Source organism: Saccoglossus kowalevskii, chromosome 21, assembly GCF_978046115.1.
Source record: "Saccoglossus kowalevskii chromosome 21, keSacKowa6.1, whole genome shotgun sequence".
Lineage (NCBI taxonomy): Eukaryota > Metazoa > Hemichordata > Enteropneusta > Harrimaniidae > Saccoglossus > Saccoglossus kowalevskii.
In genome coordinates this window covers 16,508,710-16,516,612 of record NC_140661.1, presented here as the reverse complement: position 1 = coordinate 16,516,612, position 7,903 = coordinate 16,508,710, and the positions used below count along the sequence as shown (strand labels likewise).

General features: G+C 36.2%; 1 long non-coding RNA gene across 1 annotated transcript; it reads left to right on the top strand.

The window, feature by feature from the left end:
* The first annotated feature begins 1,595 nt into the window (after positions 1–1,595).
* LOC100367551 (uncharacterized) lies at positions 1,596–3,804 on the top strand. The gene is made up of 3 exons (XR_438631.3): positions 1,596–1,735; positions 2,060–2,218; positions 3,144–3,804. It is a non-coding gene; the product is annotated as an uncharacterized LOC100367551 (long non-coding RNA).
* Positions 3,805–7,903: the final 4,099 nt, after the last annotated feature.

The following is a 7,903-nucleotide window of genomic DNA, read 5'->3' as shown; positions in this document are numbered from 1 at the left end:
ATATAATTCTTGTAAAAACGGCGGAATACGTTAATCGATTTAAATAAATAATACTTCTTATTTTCAAGTACAAGCAATGCTTGCTCGTGAAATACTTCTTTAAATAATGTTCTCTCTACGAGTATGTTCACCTCAGTAGTACCATATTGTGTTACATACCAAACTCACGGTCGTTTTGTCTCTGTTGATTGAATGCGCTTAGCCGCCGAAGTTGTCAATTCGGAAGAATCAAATCTTGCGTTGAGCACGGTACCCGTTCGCCCAAAGATATATAACGCCATATCGAGCCCACGTTATCCTGATACGGTGCATGCCTGACTAGAATGCAATTAACTAGTTGATTTGTCTACATTTGTATCGTCCATTTCAATATTCGTACAAAGACGCCGGTTCGGACATCTTGGTAACGTATGCTAGTCGCGAAGGTGTGTGAACCACTAGTGTGCAAATTAGTTTCAAAAACAGTTAAATAACAAAAATATTCAAAAGTTCCCATAATCAAATACAAAGTGTGAACTGAAAATTGAAACTATATATTCTATAGATGGAACAGCACATAATATGATAGTATTGATAAAAAACACGGAGCGGTACGTAGAGCACGACTGACATGATACCATGCTTGCCGATGCGGGGTGTATTCGTGTCTAACGAGTAGAGTTAACTTATTCATACTGACATTTAATTTATTCATCTTGTTATATAGTGACCTGTTGAATGTTACATTTACTTTCACTCAATCGGACACATCGATTCAATTTTATGTATTGCTGGTGCATTTCTATAAATCACTATTTTAATGCAAATGATCCCTTTTACCACGTGACAGGATGTGAGTCTGTCGGATATGACGAAATTACAATTATCAACGTCCGGTGTATTCTCACTACAAATTAACCACTGCTGGAGACGTGATAATGACAATGTACAGAATAGACGTACATATTACCATTCCGCTCATTACTAAATTAACCCCAGTTATGTTCTTTATTCTTTCACCGTGTTTTTTAAAGCGCTTAAGTTGTGGTAATAAAATTATTAATACAGGTTAGAATGACTTGAATTGACCATTGTGCTTGCGCAATTATCAAAGGAAGTCAAAGACGGCATGTCGTCCAAAATCTGGCAAATACATATTATAATGTTGACTATTTTTTTCCTACAAGAACCAGCAAATTATTTATCAAACACAGAATCATAGAAACAAATTCCTTCTTGATGATCAAAATAAAATTGTCTGTAATGTCTTGCAACCAACATTGCAGTGAATGAATTCATTTATTTATTTTGTTGACACCCAAATCCAAAATATGCCTCTTGACAAAAATGTTGGTTCAACATTCGTTCAAAGTTCAGCGGAGTCAATTTACCTTCAGACTATTAAAACGATCGATAATCGTTATCAGGTCCTTTGTCTCCCAGAGCAAGTTCAACACGGTCATTAGTGCTCCAAAAAGCTCCACATCTAGTCACATGTAGTCAATTTACAAGTCAATTTAGCTGACAGTTAGTAATTCCCCCCATGCTGCGTAATACACACAAATAATGTGATGCCATCAGTATTAGCAATATTAGACACACCCATATCCGCTCAGTAACAACAAAAGCACACGTACATCATATTTTTTTTCACACATAGAAAACCAATATAAAAGAGTCAAGTCATCTTCCAGTACTACAACCTACAACCGTAAGTGCCAAACTTGACATATCATCGTAAGAAAGAAGAGGTGAGGTGAGTTTTCGTTGATGTCTCCGTACATGAAATTGTATTATATTTTAAGTATAATATATTTCGCAACATGTTTAGAGATTAATCTGGATTAGTGCGGCAAATTGTAACTAGTCAGGTCGAAGCAAATCTGCATTATTAGATTATTGAATTAAGCGACACCGTTATTATCAAATGAATATTTTGTTATTTTCTATTCTTTCGGTGTAGACATTTAAAATACACATAAATACAATCAGAGTGTTGTAAAATACTTTGATAAATGAAAATAGTCTGTGCACTCACTACTATAACTACTTACGTCTGTGTTGTTTTCTTAACTAACAGAAAGACATAAGACAGAAAGAATGGCAAGCAAGAATATGTTATTACTGATCATCGTGTTGTCTTCCATGGTTTTAGTACACTGTGCAACCAAATTACCATGTGTTGATTTCTGGATGGAATACTGCGGGAGGAATGCTGGCGTAAAACGATCACAGTCAGGTAAATATGTTTCACGTTCATATCGCGTATATTTGTATTTTGCTGTGATATAATAACAAAAAAACGAGATACAAATCAATCCAAGATACGGCGTACTGTATCTCCTTTCCAATTTTGGCATTTTTTGCCTTTTTCATCATTTTTATTTTCAAGACAAATACCGAAAAAACATCTCAGTAATATAATTTCGATTTCCACTACTGCTCATATCAATCAGCGAGCCTAAGTAGAGTAGAAGTTGATTTGTGGTCCGCAGTTCGAAAGAATGAGTTTTGCACAAGTTTAATATATGTTCATTGATGTTGTCTTGTTGTTTGTGTGCGCTTGATTGGGTATAACAATTACTTCATTCATCATTGCGTATCAATTCAATATTCGTCAAATTACACAGCACATTTAACACGTTCGTTCCGCAACTGTTTAGAGCTAGTCTCGTAAATAAATTTACATAAAACCGCATTTTCGTGATGACTTCAAAACGATGAAAATAACTATTTGCTTGTCAACCGGTTACAGAATTGTTATAGAACACTTAAAGCAAAGAACCAATACAAACACTATTAGTATCGCATTTAAATTAATGAATACGCGTGTTTGTGCCCAAGCGTAGATAATTGTAAGATAACTAATACACCAAAGAGCCAACCCATACGTCTACGCAAAATGTCCAGCCGAAATTTGGCAATCACGTAGACCGCCATATTGAACAAGATCTCGCTACGCATCTAGGATCCGTACAAATGACTGTAACTGCTGGTGTCCATATTCTAAACTACATATAACACTTTTGTGAAAGTGGAGATATCCATAGAGTTTCAATTGTTTCGACATTTTTGTTGTCATTTGATAACATCTTGAATGATAAATTAAAGGTCTTAACCACCCTTTTAACCAGAACTAACTATTCTTAATTCATCCTCTGTAGGTCCACAAGAAAGAACCGCCAAATACTGGGATAACTATCTTCGCGGAGTTGTTTCAAAAGTGTTGAGAGAAAAACTTGCTGAAATGGTTGCACCGCAATATACCAATACGTTCGACGAAAGCTCCCAAGATGAGTTTGCAAACGATTTCTAAGCAATCAACTATTTAAGGGTTTGCGTTATTCAGTATCAGTCAATAACCTGGTTCATCACAACTCCGATTCAATTGTATAGTTACAATAATGTATTGTTTAGTTGTAATAACATTCATTTAAATTTTTACTTTCGCGGCATTATGGAATTGACCTTATTCATCTTTGATGCAATCCCATTTAGTCGTTATTATATGACCGTTTTTTTTGAAGAATTCATATTTTTTTTCTTTTCTATTTAACATGTCTCGTCTGTATAAGAGTAATAGTTCGACAGATTTGAATTCTGTATTACGACGTACGGTTGCCGTAATTGTCTGATAGTGACAACCATTAGTATCTGGAGTAGTAACATTTTGATTACCATATGATTGATCTATTCATCAAATATTTCTATTTTGTCAATGGATCTTTTATGGCGCCTGGAATATTAAAACTGTTATTTTTCAATATACGACCACCGATTAGAATTTGATTAGACAGCCACATTTCTAATAAAATTAGATGCGTTTTTCTGGTGTATTAAACTTGCTCGTTTAGTCCACGGCTGACAGTGATAATACGAGTATAATGATGCTGTCGAAATAGTCACTATACTCGTATTATGCGTCCAATATTGGTTCAACAAAACGGTCGAAACGGAAACACGCGCGTAAATAAATCACGGTTAGAGATTCTTGCAATTTGTTCAAATTCAATCAGTTGTTGCTAACTAGTGATGCGCCGCGCACAATACATGGTTTATGTCGTGTTTTGTTGCAACTGAATATTTCTATATTTACTTCGCACTAAGAGCGTCAATCTGAATAAATAATCTATGAAAACGTGTCAAGCATCGAGCAGTGGCGCAAATTCGCACCTGTATTTCGGCGTTGAGAAGTTTATTCGTATGTTTTTTTTAACGGCAATGTTTCTATGTGTAAAAGTGTCTCAGTCAACACAATTTCCCAGAAATGAAACCTCCGGATTGTAGTTATAAACCGTTTCCAAATTCCAGGTATATATTCACAGAGAACCATAAATATAATTGATTTTAGCACACCAATTAAGTTTTATTCTTTCAAACCTGACGTCAGAGCTTACACACTTACACCTCCACTATAACGTTAAAAACTCGTGAATTAGGCGTTCTTCTCAGTGATGGCAGCCTTAGTGTTTAGTTTGCGGCGCTAGACTTATAGAACGCTTAATATAATTACATTATTTTGCAGATACGTGTGTCAATACGACTTGAAAATTCTTCAAGAAACTCGAGAATTGTCGGGTTACATTACCTTCCGCATTCGAACTTCGCCATATGAGTATCTGGAAATCGTATACCGGTCGAAGCGTACCCAACGAAACGTGCGTCCATATTTGTTATGAGTCCAACCAAACGAGGTGCTTTCACATTTTTACCAATTAATTTGATTAGATGAAAAATACATCTTACATGGAAATGACAATCGTAAGGTCCACGTGACTTCGCCACTGAAATCGCGTTCACTGTTCCCATGATCAATTTCACTATGATATAATTGAAACATTGAATACGATGACGGAAAACGAAGAATTGAACACTAAACTTATCATACGGCTACTCCGCTCTCAATAAGATCTCCGCGGCATTTTAACATTAATACGAACTTTTGTTTATTACGTCGTCAATAAATTACTATTATTAATTTATTTGAAACTCTGATACAAAGTCATCACATATCCAAGGCCGTGTCAAATGCGTCGAGGGCAGTGTGGCTCTGTGACTAGCAATTTTTTTATTGTGATGGTGTTAGAGTTGTTCAGATTTAAAGAATAAATCTATAGCCTAGAGTCGTCGATTTGGTGAGACGTTGCGATATTTCTATGTGTGCAATATAGTTAACGGCAGCGTTAGACTGGTCCCAACTTTTATCCAATGAAGTAGAAGGGTTTAAGCACGTGACTTAATCAATATGGCGGGATTATGAATAAGAAACTGGATAAACTGTTCTTGTATATAGCTATACTTACTCGAATAGACTAACTAATGCTAATAAGTACTCGAATAGATACTGAAATAAAACAAGTTCATCGTCGCATTGGCACTGTAGTGGTACGTGACGTTTCTAGCCAAAGCTTCATCGCCCATGGTTGCACCTTGTACTGAGTATTTTTCCGACGCGTCTTGGAGAGTTTTATGATAACATTGAGCATATAAGCTAACGACAAAGCAATAAATAAATTAAGGTATATATTCATGATCATGATACGGGTACTCGGAGTATTACATTCAAACAATGTTTCCATTATATTGTTAACAATGATAGATACAAATGTATATCTGTGTCAAAAATGAACATATTAAACAATTAGAACCATTCATTATAATTTGGATTTGAAAAAAACAAAACAATTACACCATCACGATTGTCATGTTACCAACACGGTGTTTATAAACCGTTAATCTGTTTACATAAGCGTTATAGCTACGTTAAAACGGCGTGTAATCGAAATGCTGCAACCGGGAAATATTCATGTATGAATATCTTATTATATGTTTACAGGGTTGCCAAATTCATTTTTCCCAGTATGATGTGGTATAACAATCTATATGAAACAGCCATTGTAATTATTATTGATTTATATCGTTCATTCTGTGAGAAATCCAGAAATGATTGTATATGCCTAGACAATAAAAAGATTTTGTTGAGGTCTATGATCAAAATTGATACTTTAATGAGCTTCAACCCACATCGAATTGAAGTCAGATTGGATGCTTTTATCCCGTATAATGATAATGTGTAATATTCCAACGTAATCTATGATCAGGTTGATACTTGAAAGAATACTAGACATAATCTGATTATAAGATATCGTATATTAGAAACAACCCGCATTTTGAAATATAGTTGGGAACTCTCAGTCGTAAAGCGGTAACCCATCTGAACGTATCCTGAGAAGAGTCGAGCGAGAAGTCTCTGGCAGTGTACAGCGGACTTTATATTGGCATGACACACTTTTTGCCCAGCCATTGGCAGTTAATACCAGATGTCTTCAAGTAAATCCATTATTATTTTGTCCTGGATGATTTTTCTGTCAACATACGTTATTAAATATTCGCTGTCAAAATTAAAGAGGAAGGCGAAATTTTGTGGAGCTCCAGCTAATACGGTGACAGGGTTACAGCGGCATTTGCAAAATGTCGACGTCCTTGTGTAAGCCATTAAATCATTAAATCAACGGTTTAAACGAATTTTAAGGTTAAGCACTTTCTCCATTTGTATACGCTAGAGCGTGGACGGAACAAAGCTATAATTACACTGAGGTTGACAGGATATTAGATTAACAAGAGGTATTCCCAAACTGCGACGTTAGACTGTCCATTAAACAAGAAAAAAATACACATGTGTCACGGTTATTTATTTCACGTTGATTGTACTTTATGAAAAATCCATTTTACTTTTGAAAACCACGGGTGGGCGTCTTTTTAGTAAACAGTGGGATATCAATATATCGCTATAGTGACGCGCGACGTGTATACAATTGAGGTGAGTTCTTGGATTTGCCGGCCAAAATCTCCAAGCCGAGGTTTTGGTAATGTGTTGTCTGTCCCGCGGCTATATACCGGCATTCGTAAATTAAACGCAAATAGGGCCTCAACCTACATCAATTTGCAGTCAGATTTGATGTTTTGTCACGAAAATGTGTAATTTCGCAATGTAATCTGACAATAAAAATGGTCGTAAAGATAACAGGAACACTAACACGGCCTTGTTTGCAGTTTGCTTGGTCGCCAATGACTACTTTACTTCGTTTTTTAGCACACGCTCAAAAACATTTTTCGAAATGTTCACCCTATATAACTGCGTTAATCATCTTAAAGCGGGAGAGTCGTCACCTGCGCATGCATCAGATTGTCATAGCGTGTCATTGTTTACAAACAAGCGTCTACCCATGAGCCTTTTCGTTTTAGTGTGCTTATCGTCGCTTAGGACTCAATTTCCGCGCGTTCGCAGGTGACGACCCTCCCGCTTTAAACTGCAACTTTCCAGTAATTTGTTGTGAATCTCAATGAATGTTACTACCTGACCAAAATGATTTAAACGCTAGAACAACTATAAACACGTCTATGTCTATTGTCTATGCATACTTATTTGTCTGGCCGAATCGAATGTCTTCATGAATAATTATTGACATGACGTAATGCTCAGTGACGTCATTTCTGAACTATAATATTCCTCTTTTCTGACTTACGCACCCCTATCCTTGTCATTGATATAAATGACAAATCAGGTTGAAATTGGCCTCTGAAGCCGAGAAATATTCTGTTGTGTATTGTCAATGGACAATGTATTGTCGTCTGCTGTTGCGCGATGCGGAAAAATGTCAATAACACATTGTCAAACCAATATCAACTTTTCCGTCCAATATTAATATTTACCAACGACCACGTGAACACGCGTTATTCAATCAATGCAACTTGGTAAACTAATCAGCTGATTTTGTTACTTTCAACGTGACACTAAACAACATGACGTGAACACTGGACAACGCCACCAACGTCTTCAACTATGTTTATATTAATCGTAAGCTAACCGCCGAGGGCGTGATTTCGGCTCGTGCCCAGCGTACGCGTTCAGGCAGCAAATTTC